Source organism: Saccopteryx leptura, chromosome 5 (genome assembly GCF_036850995.1).
Source record: "Saccopteryx leptura isolate mSacLep1 chromosome 5, mSacLep1_pri_phased_curated, whole genome shotgun sequence".
Taxonomy (NCBI): Eukaryota; Metazoa; Chordata; class Mammalia; order Chiroptera; family Emballonuridae; genus Saccopteryx; species Saccopteryx leptura.
Window position 1 is genome coordinate 111,531,428 of NC_089507.1, and position 19,382 is coordinate 111,550,809.

The following is a 19,382-nucleotide window of genomic DNA, read 5'->3' on the forward strand; positions in this document are numbered from 1 at the left end:
GCTTGAATAGATACTTCTCCAAAGATGGCCAATCGGCATATGAAAAGATGATCCATGTCACTAATCATAAAATAAATGCAAATTAAAACTACAATGACATATTACCTCACACCTCTCAGAATGGCTATCATCAGTAAATCTACAAATGTCAAGTGTTGGTGAAGATGTGAAGAAAAGGGAACCCCTGCGCTGTTGGTGGGAATGCAGATTGGTGCACCACCGTGGAAGGTAGTATGGAGTTACCTCATTTTTTTTTTTAACACTGCAGTTTTATATTATGAACAGAAGGGACAGAGGTGGTTAGGCAGATCATCTCAGCTCTACATATTCACCGTTGTTATATAAGAAAGGTCATTTTTAGTGGCTATATTTACTTCAGAGCAGGTTTGGGCTCTTGATGTGCCATATAGAATTATTGCTGGGGATTCACAGCCACATTCTCTCACTAGAGTTCTACATTATAGCAGAACAGTTACATTTCTGGGGTCCTGTGCCTTCACGTTTCAATTTTGACTGGGTGTTCTTCAGTCCTTCTGTACTACCATCAGCCTTGAACTTTGCCTTGAAATTCTCCTAGTTTTGAATTTCTTCTTTAATCTTCAGTAGCAATATATAGAAGAGTTTGTAGAAGTTAAATTTTTTTGAGTCTTTGAATATCTTAATCTTTATTCTGTTCTCATAATAAATTTGATATTTTTGTTATAGGTATTTAGGTTGAAAATATGTTTTTCCATAATATTTTAGGCATTAATCCAGTTTTCATTATTTCTATTGAGAATTCTGATGCGGTCTTTTTTTTCTTCAAATGTAACCTATTGCTTCAATCTAAAAGTTTTTAGGATTCTTCATCTTTGGTTTTCTGACCTGTCATTGTAATGTGCATTTTTTTCTCTCTTATTATTCCTTTTAATCTGGAGAATTGTATCCTTTGGTTATAGAAATATTACTGTATTGTTTCATTGAGCAGTTTGATCCATTACAAATTTTTTTTTCCTGTTTTCTCTTTCTGTAATTCATATTTCCTGGGAATTTGGTCACTTGGCTTCAATCCTTACTATTCCCCCCCCCTCATATATTTTATTTCTTATGAGGGCAGAAATTTCTTTTAGTTTTATTCACTTTTATCTCCACTCCCTGAACACTTGGAATATGGGAAGTACTCAATGAATATTTATTGGGTAGTCTTTTTCTATTTTATATCTAGTAGATTTATTCAACTTTAGCTTTCATTTAAAAATATTTTCTAATTTTTATTTTTCAAAAATTCTTTCTTGTTTTCTGTTTTACTTACTACAACATCTTGTTCTTGTTTTATTGATGCGATGTAATCCTCTGAATTTCTCTGAGGATGTTCATGTATTTGAAAAACAAAAATTTTTTTTTTAGCTCCTGCATTATCTCTGTTTCATTTGGCTTAATTTTTCTTCACTTATTTTGGCCTCTTTCTCATGTTTAGCCTTTTTCTTAATATCTTCTGTGGGCTTGGATGGGATTTCCAGGACTTCACTTTGGAGTAATTAGAAGAGAGCTGGATGGTTCATTGGGGAGAATACCACAAAGCAGAATGTGGGAGTCTTTTCTCTGTAGGTATTCAGTTTTTACAGTAATTTCTGGGCAGGAACCTGACCATGCTGTGGGCTTGTTTTGAATAAACACCTCGTTTTAAGTTCCATGGTGCACTTCTCATTTAACTCTTCCAGGAGAGAATGAAACTCCGAACTTTTCTGTCCAGGTGTGGTGAGGGGAATTGGAGAAGCACTGGATGTTAGTGTCATAGGCAGAAGGCGGAGGAGAGGACCTCAGCACTGTTTCCTCCTGGTTTCAATGACTCAATTTCCTGAGTTTGTCTGGGCCCTTCTGAACAAGATGACAAATTTCTAAATGGCATGCCCTTGTGTGTGGTTGCCACTCCTTTCCCAGGCCAAGTTTCACTCTTCTCTCTAGGACACCATGGAACATTTGTTGAAAATCTCATCCAATGATGTCCCCTCTTCTGCTTTAAGTGTTATCTTCATCTCTCTTTTTTTTTTTAAATTCACTTTACTAGAATTATCAGAAGGTGAGGAATAAGCTTCTATAGTCTATATACCATCTTTATCTGACAGAAAGCCTGCATCCTGAGCAATGTGTCATTAGGTGATTTCATTGTTGAGTGACAATCATCAGGTGCACTCATACTGACGACCTTGATAGTACAGCTTGATACACACCTAGGCTATGTGCTACAGTCTATTGCTTGTGGGCTAAAAGCCTGTATATCATGTTACTGAATACCGTAGGTAATAAGGACACAGTGATAAGTATTTGTGTATTTAAACTTATCAAAGCATAAAAAAGGTAGAGATAAATCAAGGTATAAAAGATAAAAAATGGGTGACCTGTAGAAGGCACTTACCACAAATGGAGCTTGCAGATGGAGGGTTGCTATGGACCAGTCAGGGAGTGAGTGGGAGTCAATGTTAAGATCTAGGACATTACTGGCCTAACCAGGTGGTGGCACAGTGGATAGAGCATCAACCTGGGACGCTGAGGACACAGGTTTAAGACACCATGTTATTGTAAATGATCTGATGTCATCATTTTTTATAGCTGAGTAGTATTCCATAGTATATATGTACCAAAGCTTTTTAATCCACTCGTCCTCTGATGGACACTTGGGCTATTTCCAGATCTTCACTATTGTGAACAATGCTACCACAAACATGGGGGTGCATTTCTCCTTTTGGAGCAGTTCTATGGTGTTCTTGGGGTATATTCCTAAAAGTGGGATAGCTGGGTCAAAAGGCAGTTCGATTTTCAATTTTTTGAGGAATCTCCATACTGTTTTCCACAGTGGCTGCACCAGTCTGCATTCCCACCAGCAGTGCAGGAGGGTTTCCTTTTCTCCACATCCTCGCCAGCACTTATTCTGTGTTGTTTTGTTGATGAGTGCCATTCTGACTGGTGTGAGGTGATATCTCATTGTGGTTTTAACTTGCATTTCTCTAATGATTAGTGATGTTGAGCATTTTTTCATATGCCTATTGGCCATCTGTATGTCCTCTTTGGAGAATTGTCTATTCATTTCTTTTTCCCATTTTTTGATTGGTTTGTCTTTCTGGTGTTGAGATTTACAAGTTCTTTATAAATTTTGGTTATTAACCCCTTATCAGACATACTGTCAAATATGTTCTCCCATTGTGCAGTTTGTCTTTTTATTCTGTTCCTATTGTCTTTGGCTGTGCAAAAGCATTTTAGTTTGATATAATCCCATTTGTTTATCCTGTCTTTTATTTCCCTTGCCCATGGAGATAAATCAGCAAATATATTGCTGTGAGAGATGTCAGAGAGCTTACTGCCTATGTTTTCTTCTAAGATGCTTATAGTTTCACGCCTTACATTTAAGTCTTTTATCAATTTAGAGTTTATTTTTGTTAATGGTGTAAGTTGGTGGTCTAGTTTCATTTGTTTGCAGGTTGCTGTCCAATTTTCCCAAACCACTTGTTGAAGAGTCTGTCTTTACTCCATTGTATGCCCTTACCTCCTTTGTCAAATATCAGTTGTCCATAGAGCTGTGGGTTTATTTCTGGGTTCTCCATTCTGTTCCATTGATCTATGTGCCTGTTCTTATGCCAGTACCAGGCTGTTTTGAGTACAATAGTCTTGTAGTATAGCTTGATATCAGGAAGTGTGATACCTCCCCCTTAATTCTTCTTTTTTAAGATTGCTGAGGCTATTTGTGTTCTCTTTTGGTTCCATATAAATTTTTGGAATATGTGATCTATATTTTTAAAGTATGTCATTGGTATTTTAATTGGTATTGCATTGAATTTATAAATTGCTTTGGGTAATACAGACATTTTAATGATGTTTATTCTTCCTAACCATGAGCAGGGTATGTGCTTCCACTTGTTTGTATCTTCCTTGATTTCTTTTATCAATGCTTTGTAATTTTCCGAGTACAATTCTTTAGTCTCCTTGGTTAAATTTACTCCTAGGTACTTTATTTTTTTGGTTGTAATAGTGAAGGGGATTGTTTTCTTAATTTCTCTTTCTGACTGTTCATTGTTGGCATATAAAAATACCTCTGATTTCTGAGTATTAATTTTATATCCTGCCACTTTGCTGAATTCATTTATCAGGTCCAGTAGTTTTTTGACTGAGACTTTAGGGTTTTCTATATATAGTATCAGATCATCTGCAAATAATGATAATTTTACTTCTTCTTTTCCAATTTGGATGCCTTTTATTTCTTCTTCTTGTTTGATTGCTGTGGCTAGGACTTCAAGAACTATGTTGAATAAAAGTGGTGAAAGGGGGCACCCCTGCCTTTTTCCTGTTCTTAAGGAGATTGCTTTTAATTTTTGCCCATTGAGTATGATGTTGGTTGTGGGTTTGTCATAGATGGCCTTTATCATGTTGAGGTATGTTCCCTGTATTCCCACTTTGCTAAGAGTTTTGATCATGAATGGGTGCTAGATTTTATCAAATGCTTTTTCTGCATCTATTAAAATTATCATGTGGTTTTTCTCCTTCCTTTTGTTTATGTGAGAAATCACATTGATTGATTTGTGAATATTGTACCAGCCTGACCTCTCAAGAATAAATCCCACTTGATCATGGTGTATGATTATTTTCATATATTGCTGGATTCAGTTTGCTAATATTTTGTTGAGAATTTTAGCATCTAAATTCATCAGGGATATTGGCCTATACTTTTCTTCCTTTGTGTTGTCTTTGCCTGGTTTTGAAATCAGGATTATTCTTGCCTCATAAAAGGAGCTTGGAAATCTTCCTTCCTCTTGAATTTTTTGAAATAGCTTGAGAAGGATAGGAGTTAGTTCTTCTTTGAATATTTGGTAGAATTCACTTGTGAAGTTATCAGGCCCCAGACTTTTCTTTGTTGGGAGTTTTTTAATAACTGTTTCAATCTCATTTGGTGTAATTGGTCTCTTTAGGTTTTCTGATTCTTCCAGATTGATTTTTGGAAGATTGTATGTTTCAAGGAATTTGTCCATTTCATTTAGGTTGTCTAGTTTTATGGCATACAGTTCTTCATAGTATTTTCTTACAATATTTTGTATTTCTGTTGTGTCAGTTATTATTTCTCCACTCTCATTTCTAATTTTATTTATTTGAGTCCTCTCTCTCTTTTCTTGGTGAGTCTAGTTAAAGGTTCATTGATCTTCTTTACTTTTTCAAAGAACCAGCTCCTAGTTTCATTGATCCTCTGTATTGTTTCTTTAGCTTCTATGTCATTTATTTCTGTTCTGATCTTTATTATTTCCTTCCTTCTACTAGTTCTGGGCTTTACTTGCTGTTCTTTTTCTAGTTCTTTTAGATGCAGGGTTAAGTTGTTTATTTGAGCTTTTTCTAGTTTCTTAAAGTGTGCCTGTAGTGCTTTGAACTTCCCTCTCAGGACTGCTTTTGCTGTGTCCCATAAATTTTGAGTTGATGTATGCTCATTGTCATTCGTTTCTAGAAATTTTTTAATTTCTTCTTTGATCTCATTCTTAATCCATTCATTATTTAACAACCTGCTATTTAGTTTCCATGTATTTGAGAATTTTTGAGCTTTTCTGTTGTGATTCATTTCTAGTTTCATGCCATTGTAATCAGAGAAAGTGCTTGATATGATTTCAATCTTCTTAAATTTGTTGAGACCACTTTTGTGCCCTAAATGTGGTCTATCATAGAGAATGTACCATGAGCACTTGAGAAGAATGTATATTCTGCTGCTTTAGGGTGAAAGGCTCTGAAGATATCTATTAAATTGAGTTGATCCAGTGTGTCCTTTAAGTATGATGTTTCTTTGTTAATTTTCTTTCTTGAGGATCTATCTAGTGATGTTAGTGGAATATTGAAATCCCCTACTATTATAGTATTGCTATTGATTTCACCCTTTAAATTCATCAAAGTCTGCTTTATATATTTAGGTGCTCCTATATTAGGTGCATAGATATTTATAATAGTTATATCTTCCTGTTGGATTACTCCCTTTATCATTATGTAGTGGCCTTCTTTATCTCTTATTATATCCTTTGTTTTAAAGTCCATTTTTTCTGATATAAGTATTGCTACCCCAGCTTTTTTTTCATTTTCATTTGCATAAAATGTTTTTTTCCATCCTTTTACCTTCAATCTATGTGCATCTTTTGTTTTAAGGTGTGTCTCTTGTAGACAGCATATGTACAAGTCCTGTTTTCTTATCCATGCAGCTACCCTATGTCCTTTGTTTGGATGATTTAATCCATTTACATTTAAGGTTATTATTGATATGTAGTTGTTTATTGCCATTTTATTCTTTATAGCTGTATTCCTGTTTTGCTATATTCTTTTCTTACTTTGATCTGTTTAGACCAGGCCCTTTAACATTTCCTGCAGCATTGGTTTGGTTGTGATGAATTCCTTGAGTTTTTTTTTGTCTGGGAAGCTTTTTATTTCTCCTTCAATTTTAAATGATAGCCTTGCTGGATAAAGTAGTCTTGGTTGTAGGTTCTTCTTCTGCATTACTTTGAATATTTCTTGCCATTCCCTTCTGGCCTCAAGTGTTTCTGTTGAGAAGTCGGATGTCATTCTTATGGGGGCTCCTTTGTAGGTGATAACTTTTTTTTCTCTAGCAGCTTTTAATATTTTCTCTTTATCATTTAGCTTTGGTATTTTAATTATAATGTGTTTTGGTGTAGGTTTCTTTGGGTTTCTTTTTAGTGGAGTTCTCTGTGCTTCTTGAACTTGTCAGAGTTTCTCCTGCATTAATTTAGGGAAGTTTTCAACTATGATATGATTGAACAAAGTTTCTATCCCTTGTTCTTTCTCTTCTTCTTCAGTAACCCCTATGACACAGATGTTATTTCTCTTCATGTTGTCACAGAGCTCTCTGAGAATTTCCTCAGACTTTTTGAGTCTCTTTTCTTTTTTCTTCTATGCTTTCTTGCCTTCATTCAAGTTGTCCTCCAACTCGCTGATTCGATCCTCAGCTCTATCCATCCTGTTTTTAATTCCTTGCATTTTGGTGTTCATTTCTGATATTGTATTTGTCATCTCCAACTGATTCTTTTTTAATATTTCAATATCCTTTTTTATACTTGCTATTTATTTATTTAGGTGTTCATAATGACCATCCATTGTTTTTCTAAGATCCCTAAGCATCTTTACAATCATTATTTTGAACTCCGCATCTGGAAGTGTGATTATTTCCATATCACTCAGTTCATCTCCTGAAGGTTTCTCTTGTGGTTTCATTTGGATTGCACTTCTTTGTCTTCTCATTATCTTTGTTCGGGTGTTTTGTTTGTAGAGTTGGTTGAGTCTAGGCTTGCTTTGTCTGCCTCCGGTTTTCAATTGTGTTATTTCTAGGTCTTCTTGGGTTGGTATCAGCTATTATTTGTAATTTACTTTCGGATTTGGGCTGTTTTGAAGTCTTGATTTGTATGTTTTCTTAACAGATGATAGTCTTGTTTACTGATCTCAGCAAGGGGCTTCCTTGAAACTGTATCCAGGAATGCTATGCGTGTAACCCAGGGGTCTCAAACTCAACTCAGCATGTGGGCTGCAGAGCAAGATCACAGCCATTCAGCGGGCCGCACTAGGTCTACAAAAGGCAACTGTTATGCAACACTTTTCTCACTGCAGTTGAAAACAAAAAAAAATCAGTACAACAAGCACAATCATACATGCAGTTTACTCAGTGTCACAAAACGACCAGAAACTGTAGTTTGCATCACAACTGCTGTTAACTAAGCTAATATCTAGCTAGGATGCTAGAGAAATGAAAAATACAAGTAGGTCCCTAGGCTTACTTAATTTTATCCAAAATAGTCTGCGGGCCACACAAAATTGTTCGGCGGGCCACATGCGGCCTGCGGGCCATGAGTTTGAGACCCCTGGTGTAACCTGAGACTCTGAATGCCTCTTCCACCAACTAATCTCTCTGGGGGCAGGGTGTTTTCTCAGCTTCAGTAGGGGGAGGTGTATCTCAGATCTCCATGGAGACCTGAGTTACTGTCCTTCCTCTCCACTTCTTGTTTTCAGCTGTGTCTTGTTGCACTGATTGGAGCTGGAGAGATGTCTGGAGATCTGTGATCCGGAAGCAATTTAGTCTTCTGTTTTGTTGAAGGATCAGTCCCTCCCCCAGCTATGACCACCTCCAGCACAGATGAGTCAGCTTTTTAGGTCATCTCCTGCATTCCTTTCCCCTCACAGTCTGTCCCTCTCTCTCTTCTTTCCACTTGGGAGATAAGCTTGGTCCTTTCAACACACCTCGCTTTCTGGTCACCAGGCAAGTGGCTGTGAGCAGTATTTTCTGCTCTTTTTTCTGGAATGAAAGCCCCTCTGGGCTCTCAGCCTCACCCCCCTCCATTCCTGTAAGCAGGGGAGATTCAGTTGCTCCCTACCAGGTTTGTTGTGGCCTCTTCTTTGTTCCTTGGTTTTTGAGAGCTGTTCTTGTAGTCCAGAGTTGGTCTGCTTACTCTGCTGCCATCTTTGGTTCCCCCAAAAACACTTTTTAAAAAAATTTTTTTTATTCATTCATTTTTAGAGAGAGAAGAAAGAGAGAAGGGGAAAGGAGCAGGAAGCATCAACTCCCATATGTGCCTTGACCAGGCAAGACCGTGGTTTTGAACTGGTGAACTGGTGACCTCAGTATTCCAGGTCAGCACTTTATCCAGTGCGCCACCACAGGCCAGGCAAAAAACACTTTTTTTTTTGTTAGAAACTAAGACACAAAAACACCCATTAGCTTAGTCCCACAGAGGGTTAGGATCAGTATCATTGCTTTCCACAGCTTCACCACTGGCAAGTTTTCAGGGGTGGTAACATGCAGAAGGCTGAGGGCTGTCTTCCCCTTTGATGACAATGTACTCTTCTGGGAGGCCTCCTGAGGGACCTATCTGATACCTGAGGCTCTTCTTGAGAAAGTGTCATTTCACCATGGTGGTTGGCTTTCTTTCTTTTTCTTTCCTTTCCTTTCCTTTCCTTTCCTTTCCTTTCCTTTCCTTTCCTTTCCTTTCCTTTCCTTTCCTTTCCTTTCCTTTCCTTTCCTTTCCTTTCTTTCCCTTTCCTTTCTCTGTCATAGTTTTGCTTGTAATCATATAATGCTATAATGCACATTAACATTTCTCTCTGTCATGAACACCTTTCAGTGTTGGGATACACATTTTCAAAAGTCTAAAGCAGCTTGCTGAGGTCTTCGAAAGCTTCTGCTAAACACTTCACTCTGAATTTTCTTGGGGACTCTTCCTCTTTTTTTTTTTCTTGCAATTTTCTCTCCTTTGGTCTCTTCTTTAGCTATGTGCTCCTCTTCTACTGCCAACAACTCTCCTTTAGTCAGTTCCTCAGGAAGCTCCTCCAGGGGCTCCCCCATGTCATTCTCACCCATATCCAGGTTAAAGTTATTTGCTTTCTCAACCGCCCACTTGTCAATTTTTATATTGACACATTTGGCACTCTCACATTTGGCAGTTCCTTTAAAGTTATGACACTCTCACATTTGGCAGTTCCTTTAAAGTTATGAACAAACTTCTTGAGTGTCTTCTTCCCGATGCCATTTCTACAGTGTTTGGTGGCATCACCCAAAGCCCTACCAAGGTTTCTGATGCAGTTGGAGATGTTGTAATCCTTACAGAATTGCACCAGTGTCTTCCTCAGTTGCAGTAGTAGTCTGGATCAAGTTCCTCCACAAGTAGTAGGCCTTAAAAGCTGCTAGAACTCCTTAGTTTAAATAGGTAGTATTTGGAAAGAGAAACTCTTCTTTGATATTAAAATTAAGATCACCAATAAAAGAAGGAGGTCCAGGAAAAATATTAATAATAAGCAAATGCTCGAAAGGCATGTTATTCTCCAAGCTGCACTTCTTTATTTCTTTAGCACATAAATTCAGGAGGGCATCTTGGAGGCAGAGCTGGGTCATCATGGCTTATTATTGCCCTTGCAATAGACTGGCAGTATGTGTTCAGTGATATGCTTAAAGGTCCTGGTGTTATTACTGTGCTGGATCACAAAGGATTTCAATTTATAGCCTGCAACATTGTCACCAAACAAAACTGTCATCTTGTCCTCAAAAGACTTGAAACCTGGCTTTGACTTGGCCTCCTTTTGAGCAAAAGTCCTTCTAGGCCTCCATTTCTAGAATAGAGAGGTTTCATCTATATTGAATATTTACTGTGGCAAGTAATTTCTCTCCACAATCAGCTTAGCTAGTGTTTCCAAGATTCTTCAGCTGCCTTCCTATCAGCACTCACAGACTCACTACCTACTTTCACATTATAGAATAAATAACAATTCTTGAATTATTTAAACCACCCCAAGCTGGCACTAAATTCAACATTGTAGTTGGGTCCAGCATTTTTCCCCAATGTTGCAAACAAAGTTTTAGCAACAGCAGTGGTCATGATGGTGCTGAGAAGGATAGCCTTCTGTGTCTAGTCTTCGATCCAGGTCATTAGAAGTTTCTTCATATCTGACCTGGGCCCTTCTTGGATTTTTGTTAGTTTCATTACCTTTAATGAAACAGAATCTTTAACAGCTTTCACTACTCTGTTCTTGTAATTCAAGGTCATAGTTGTGGTGGGATGGGACATGCCTGACTGGTGTTCAATAACTATCATGGTATTTTTTTATCTTCATAATCATTAATCACTTTTAATTTTGTTTCCAGGTCAGGCACTTGATACATCCTCTTACTGGTGACATTAGCCAGTGGAGTTTGTCTGTTTAAAGATCATGATGAACATAATAACATGGGAAAGTATCAAGCACAAGAGAAAAATGATGCAATGAAGAGGTGTGGTAAAATGAGTTCTAATCTTTAACCTTTAGCATTTTAGTGATGATGTGTCTTAGTGTGGGCCTTTAGGTTCATCTTATTTTGGACTTTTTGCACTTCCTGGACTTGTGTGTCTTTGTCTTTCTCCAGATTAAGAAAGTTTTCAGTCATTATTTCTTCCCTGCTCTCTCTCTCTTTCTGGTACCCTTATGCTGCAAATGTTGTTACACTGAATGTTGTCCCACCTGTGCTGGGCTTAGAGACACCTGGGGGAGGTTAAGCTTCAATCTGAGGCTGACTGCCACTAGTGCTGGGCTTAGGGTCACTTAGCAAGAGGTACAGGGCATGCTGAGGCCAGCTGATGCTTGTTTGGGGTTTTTGAACCTTTGAGAGATTTTTGGAAAGTCTGCAGCATGAGCTGAGACAGTTAGTGTGGAAAAGTTTGGGCTGGGCACTTGGACTGGGTAAGGTGGGATCTCAGGGAATCACCAGGGCAGGAGAGTGGTGTTAGCTAGGATGATGGAGACTTCCTGTGCCTTCCAGTGCTGGCCTGTGCCTTCCAGCTAGATTGGGACAGGACTAAACAAAGGAACTGTGGCATGTGCCAACATTTCTGCCCCTGGAGTGAGCTTTCCTGATCTCTACCTCTTCAACCCTTGCCCCAAAGCCAGGCAATTCCATTCTTCATATGTCTCTGGTTCTTTTAGAGTTGCTACCCTAGCACTGGAGCTCAGGGCTGGTGAGTTTGTGAGCAAGTAAGCCCATGTGCTGGCCCTTTAAGAGGAACTGCCTGGGACTACAGCAGCCTCCATCTTCCTCAGCCTCAATCTCCACTGGTTTTACAGCTAGAAATTGGGAGCTTCTCTTCCTGGCACTGGAACCCTGGGCTGGGAGAACTGGTGTGGGGCTGGGACCCATTATTCCTTGGTGAGGGGGACATCCACAACCAGGATATTCCTCTCTATTTTAACTGTCACAAATTTGTGTGGAACTAACCCATTCTGTGTCTCTACTCGTCCCACCTGTCTTGACCTGGCTTCTTCTTTATGTCCTTAGTTGCAGGATCCTGTTCAGCTAGCTTTCAGGTGGTTCTGTAATTTAGTTGTAATTTAGATGTGGTCATGGGAGGAGGCCAGTGTGGCGTTCACCTATAGACGAGGTACATGAAGCTGGTACCTGTATAACACAGCATCTTGTTTTACAGTGAATTTTATTAATAAGTAGAAAGAGTACAATCTAAAATAATAATAAAATGTATAATATGGTGAATACATAAACCAGTAACATAGTGGCTTATTATCACCATCAAATATTATATACATAATTTTGTGCTTTGCTTTTTATACAACTGGAAGCACAGTAGGCTTGTTTCCACCAGTGACACTGCAAAGACTTGAGGAACACGATCGCTACCATATCTGTAGGTGATGGGAAACTTTCAGCTCCACTAAAATCTCTTGCTACTACTCTTGCTTATGCAGTCCATTATTGACCAAACCATCATTACATAATCAGGTCAGTTTTAGGATTAGGAACAAAGCTCTCTAATATAACAAAATTATCAATCTTGTCCTCATCTCTTTAGCTCCCACATCGCTCTCTCCCTCCATTCTAGAGTCCCACCTCTGGGCGGAGTTGCTTATCCATTATGCTACTTTCTCACCTCCTTTTTTCTCTACCCACTTCAGTCTAGCATCCAGCTCCAACACTGCATTGAATTGTCACCAAATTGACCAGTAAGCTCCATGCTATGGCGTCTACTGGACATCTTCAACCATCAGGGTCACTGAGCAGCATTTACAAACGCAGACTACTCTCTCTTCTCATACCACTCTTGTCTTTGCTTCCTCTGTGTCATTTCCTCCCTCCTTCTTTCCTTTTCTTATTTTCTGTACTTCTCTGGCTGTGTTCTCAGTCTCCCTGTCCAGTTGTTTCTTCTATTTCCTGCCTTTAACCATGGTAGTCAAATTCTCTTTTTCTAGGTGAATTCATCCAGATTAGTGCTGGCCAGACAGTAAAAATTTTCATCTCTGTTACTGCTACTCAACTCTACCATTGCAAGGAAAGAGATATAACAATTCGGTGAACCAATGATGTTCACTGTGATTTTTTTTCTTCTTCTTCTTTTCCAAATGAGAGAGACAGAGAGACAGACTTCCACATATACCCTGACCAAGATCCACCTGGAAACCCTGTCTAGGGTCAATGCTCTGCCCATCTGGAGCTATGCTCACAACCAAGTTATTTCTTAGCACCTGAGGCAGAGGCTCCATGGAGACATCCTCAGCACTTGGGAAGATGTGCTTGAACCAATTGAGCCATGGCTATGGAAGGGGAAGAGAGACAGAGTAAGGGAAGGAGAAGGGAGAAGGGGAGAAGCAGATGGTTGCTTCTCTTGTGTGCCCTGACTGGGAATTGAACCTGGGACATTCACACACCAGTTAATCCTCTACCACTGAGCCAACTAGCTAGGGCCATTGGCTGTGTTTAAATTAAACTTTATTTATAAGAACTATGGCCTGTGGATCATAGTTTGTTGATCCCTGATCTAAGCCTAGGGCTTTAATGACCACCTGTATATGGACAACACTCTGTATCTTCAGTCCAGGATTTCTTTTGTGCTGTAATGGATTATTGAACATTCCTGGGATTAGAATAAAAAAAAATGATGTGCTGGTGCCCCGGGGTCTTGCTGGAATGACTGCATTTGGGAAACAATCTGTCTATTGAACCAACAGTGACAGATACCAGTACATGCGTGTCCATGTTTGGTGCTGTGGGGTCCAAAGGTCTCTGCCCTTATGGAACTTGAGGAATCTACTGCTAAGCACATAAGGATACATTTAAAAACACAACTTGTACTGTATTTTATATGTCAGCTGAGTTATATAATACCACACGATATTGGCTTTTTTGAAAAATATGAATGCTAACAATGCTTGAATAACAAAAGAGATGAACAGGTGGAAGAGACAGGTTTTTTCATTGAAAGATGTTTCTTGGGAACCTTCCACATGTGAAGACTTTAATCTAGGTGCTGGGGATGTAGCAGTGAACAAAACAGGCACTGTTCCTACTTTTATGGATATATGAGGAAGAAAAATAGCAAATCATAGTGAGTCGATCTTGTTGCCTAAAACTACAGTATCCCATATGGCAGCAATGAGCCACACATGGTTACTTAATTTTAAATCCACAAAAATAAAATAGATAAACTAGCAAAAGAATTAAGGTCCTCATTAATACCAGCCACATTGTAAGTGCTCAATAGCCATATATGGCCAGCAGTTACCATATTAGAGCAGATAAAATACATTTCCATCATCACAAAGTTCTGTTGGACTGCACTCTCCCAAAATGTAATATTTAGGTTGAAATAGGTTTTTAAGATAAATAACCTGGTCTCAGTGAATAGACTGAATTTTGGGGGGAAGATGCTGGACCTAGGGAAGGGTCTTATCAAGGCAGTGGCATGTAGAAGGATCATGTAAGGGGTGGGATAGACAGTCTCACGTGTGAGAACAACAGCCAGTGATGACTCAGGGATTCTAGCCTAAGTAACCAGAAACAAGATGACCTTAAAGAGGTCCTGGGGAGTTCAAAAAAGAGTAATTTTAGAGGCCATATAATGAGAACAATTTTAGACTGGGTTCAAAACAAGACAGCAAACAGAAATGTTTAACAGAAGGGGACTAGAAGAGATTTGGGTGCAAAAGCAGGCAAAATTGACTCCTTATAAATTAGCCAGCATGTTAGATAGGATTTCTTATGTCATCGTTGGACCAAGTTGCCTGATTTTCTAGCTCAATTGATGTTCAACATGTAGGATTTGGAGATCTGGGTTTGGAAAAAAGAAATTTAGCCACAGTTTTCAAACTTAAAAATAGAATTAAACTAAACTTTTTTTTCCAGTTCTCATTAAGATTAAATGTGGTAATCAGTACCTTGCATGGTTGCTGGCCCTGAATGGGCAATCTATATAGGATAGCATTCTTTCTTTAGTGAGGGGATACACGCAACACTACATCTCTCATGAATCCTCAATAGCTCAGCTGGATTCTGCAGTCATTTGTTTTTTGTAGCACACCTGACACTGTGCTCTTGTTCCTGATGGAGTGACAGTAGCTCCCCACCAACCATAGAGGCAGCAGGGGCAGAGAACCAGCTCTGGGTGAGGGTGGGTCTTTGAGGGGTGTGGCCCGGCCCATGTGTAAATGGAAAGGTTGAACTGACTGATTTCTAAGTTCCCTTCTGATCTGATTTATGTGATCTCAGCTCCTGGGCCTGGGGAGGATCCCTTGCTTCCTTCTAGAGCAGGGGTCTCAAAATCAACTCAGCATGTGGGCCGCAGAGCAAGATCACAGCTGTTCGGCGGGCCACACTAGGTCTACAAAAGGCAACTGTTACGCAACACTTTTCTCACTGCAGTTGAAAACAAAAAAAAATCAGTACAACAAGCACAATCGTACATGCAGTTTACTCAGTGTCACAAAACGACCAGAAACTGTAGTTCGCATCACAACTGCTGTTAACTAAGCTAATATCTAGCTAGGATGCTAGAGAAATGAAAAATACAAGTAGGCCCCTAGGCTTACTTAATTTTATCCAAAATATTTTGAACTTCGTGGATTAGTCTGCGGGCCGCACAAAATTGTTCGGCGGGCCGCGAGTTTGAGACCCCTGTTCTAGAGTGTCAATTACCAGATAGACTTTCTTTGGATCTGAGCTTGATAAAGCAGATGTGCTTATGCAACTTGAAATGCTCCCAGTGACAAGAAAAAGAAATCACGGTCATCTAGACATGATACCTAGTAAGTAGACATTCAACAATGGCAGAACCAAGGCAGAGTAGGACCCTGTGACTTTGTGAGGCCATGGTGGTGGCCTCATAGCATGGAACTCCCAGTGTAGAGACTGATGAATTCTTCTGAAAGCAGAATATTCAGCACCTTTGATGTCACAATTGACTAAATTGGTCTTCTTGATCCCAAGGTGGATGACAGAATTGTGAGGAGTAAACAGACATACAGCAAAGGACCAGAGAGGCAACCACAACCTGGAATGGCATTCCCCTCTCACCTCCCACTGCAGAATCTGTTTTAGACTAGAAATCCAAATTATAATTGGGGGTGCAGTGAGAAAAAAAAGTGCATTTTAATGAAAATCCAATTAGAAGAATTAATTGGGCACATATTACTCACAAAGCATGTTGCTTGATGATTTTAAGTAGATGAGGATGAATCAAATAAGGTCTGTGCCCTGAAGGAATTTATGAGGGAGTGGGGGTGGTTGGTATTGAAGCAGAGTGAACAACAAAGGAATGGGTGGGTGTGAACTCAGCTCACCTGGAGGAAGCATCTGAGTTTGTGCAGCTGGCTTGGACCAAAGCCACCGAAAGAGATGCTGTCCTGGGAGGCTCTCTGAATGCCACCTTCACCGAAACCTCCATCCCACCCCATCCTCAAACATGCTTTGTGCCTCGAAAGAAATTGAAAAACTTTGGTAAATGGTGACTCTCCTTAATGAGACAGCTGTAGTTTTATGCTTCATGCTCAGCCAAATCCTGTTTAATTAACCTACTTAGACTTGTTGATTGAGGTTAATTGGAGCCTAGGATTGATGTTAATTGCTATTGTAAACTGCCAATGTTATAGGCAGGACATTTTGAATTGGGTTAAAAAACCCCACAAAACCTGAGGTAAAGTTCTATTTTTCTTAGCTTGCTTACTTTTTGTCTTCTGCTTCCCCCTCCTTAGGTAAAAGGGCGTTTCTCCTTTCCTAAGTGTAGTTTACTTTGTGTTTGTTGTGGGTCGTGATAGGTTATTATAGGAGTTGATTTTATTTTAGTCATTACTGCCTCAGGTGTTATGCAATCTCTCTTAATTTTTCTTTTTCTTTCCCCTTTCTGATTATGACCTACCCAACTTGTGCACAAGTGTGTGCACACAAGTGTACACATGGACAAATGTGCAAACACACACACACACATCATACCACATGGTTGACTCCTTCTTCTATTCTGCAAATTTTTGTGCATTTCTTCAGGCACCAGCATTCCGTGTCCCCCTGGAAGAAGTGAACGAAGGTCCACTGGAAACTGGACAGGACACTCAATGAATGAGCAAAGACAATGAGTCACCTTTGGGTGAAATGTGTGTGTATACAATGATGATGGTATTTGTGTTGGTGGTGTGTGAGGAGGGCAGAAAGAAAGACAAATAGAGCAAAAAAATAAAAGAAAAGAGGGAACAAATTTTCAGAATCAGAATATGTGAGAGGTGAGCTCTTTCCTCCATTTTATTTCAGGTATAAACATTCAAATTCAGGAGGACAAAGTCCTGTGCCACTCACATGGCCAGTTCCTCCTACAGTATTTCTTTGTCAGGTCTAAGTGCTCTTTTGAACATGAACTCAGTTCAGCTAAAGCTGTTGCATCAAAGGCTGTCTCTCCTCATACATATGAGTGAATGTATCTGCATGCATAAAATGCTGTGCATATTTTCACAAAATATCTAAGCAAAGATGTAGTTTGAACCTCAGAGCTGTCTGGAGTGCTGTGGGGACACTTTGAGATGCCATCTTTAGGTTTTGTGTTCATACAGTTCCTGTCTGCATCCCACCCCCTTTGGTCTCAATTAGTGATGGTTCTGTGTCCCCAGATCTGACCTCTGTTCCTGAGCAGGTGTCAGACAGGTTGGGGTCCAGTCTCTATTAATCTCTTGATGTAGACACGTTTGACTGGTTTGTCAGTCACAGAGTGGTAACTAAGGCAGAAAAACCTTTTTTTCTCTCTGATGCTGTGGACTTGAACATCAAAACATTGTAGTTGTTAGATTAGAAACTAGATCTCAAAAACATGGCAACTTGAACTTTAATAAACAGAGAAACAAGGGGGCAGGTCTTTATGTGTGTACATTTATATGTTTGTGTATGTGTATATAATTTTTTTTTGTACAACTTGTTGAGTCTGGTGATATGTGTGTATCCATGAAACCATCACCACAAATCTGTGCTGTAAATATTTGTTCACATCCAAAAGTTTTCTTCTACTTCTTTTACTTATTGTTACTGTGTGGTAACAACATAACATAAGATGATACCCCTTAGAAAAATTTGAAGTCTACAATACATTATTGTTAACTTTAGAGTTTATGCTAGGACTTATTCATCTTGTGTGACTGAAAGTGGGTACCCTTAGACTGATACTTCCTCATTCCCTCTTCCCTAACTCCTGGATATCACCATTCTACTCTCTGTTTTTGTAAGTTTGACTCTTTTAGATTCCACAAGAAGTGGTATCATGTAGCATCTTTCCTGTGTTTGGCTTATTTTACTTAATGTCCTCTAGGTTTATTCATGTTGTTGCACATGGTAAGATTTCCTTTTGTTTAAAGGCTAAATATTATTTTGTTATATGTGTATACCACATTTTCTTTATCCATTCATTCATCCACATTTTATTTATCCATTCATCCAATCATCATGGATAGTTAGTTGCTTCTACATTTTGGCTATAGTAAATATCTAATATCAAGAACTTGGGAAAAGAAATCCAATGTTAACATCTCATTTTCTGATTTTATGAACCATATCACTGTTCTTCCATGGCCCATTTGCTTTGTGTGTGTGTTTTCCTTTTCTTTCTTTCTTTCTTTCTTTCTTTCTTTCTTTCTTTCTTTCTTTCTTTCTTTCTTTCTTTCTTTCTTTCTTTCTTTCTTCTTTCTTTCTTTCTTTCTTTCTTTCTTTCTTTCTTTCTTCTTTCTTTCTTTCTTTCTTTCTTTCTTTCTTTCTTTCTTTCTTTCTTTCTTTCTTTCTTTCTTTCTTTCTTTTTGACAAAGACAGAGACAGAGAAAGGGACAGATAGGGACAGACAGGCAGGAAGGGAGAGAGATGAGAAGCATCAATTCTTTGTTGCCACACCTTAGTTCAGTGGTTCTCAAAGTGTGAGCCAGGGTGCACTGGTGCACCCTAGAAGATTCCCAGGTGCACCCTATGGTATTCTAGAGAAATATGTGCCTGTTGGAGCCCAAAAAACTAATAGGGTTTTGGGAGTTTAGATTTTTGGGGGACAGAGAGGTGTGGAGAATTGGCTGTAAGCTGACAGTCTGCCCAGCCCCCCCCCCCCCCACCTCACTTGCCTGATTAGGTTGCAAAAGGCTGTTAAGCTGTGGTGCTGGATTGTTTACACTACCCCCCATGTTCCCCAGAAAGACTGGAGGCAAGTTTCTTCTATCCCTTGTTTGGTGTAAAGTTAAGATGATATGTATGGTGTGGATTTTGGATTGATGATTAAACATAAGGAATTGTCTCTTAAAGCATTTTAGATTTCTATAAAAGAAGAATATGTGGCAATATCTAAAAAAACTTTAAATATTTTACTATAATTTTTAACATCCTATTTATGTGAATTAGGATTTTCTACCCTTAACACAAGAGTAAAAAGAAAGGAATTTTTCAATGTATTGATGAGAAAATGAGAGTTTGTCTTTCAAATATATGCTCAAACATTGAAGAAATTGCTAAGACACATCAGGCTCATGTTTCTCATAAACACAAGAATGATAAAACAACACATTCGTGCTGAGACCTGCTAAATTTACTAAATCTTACTAAGAATGTATCTATACATATAAAAAGATAA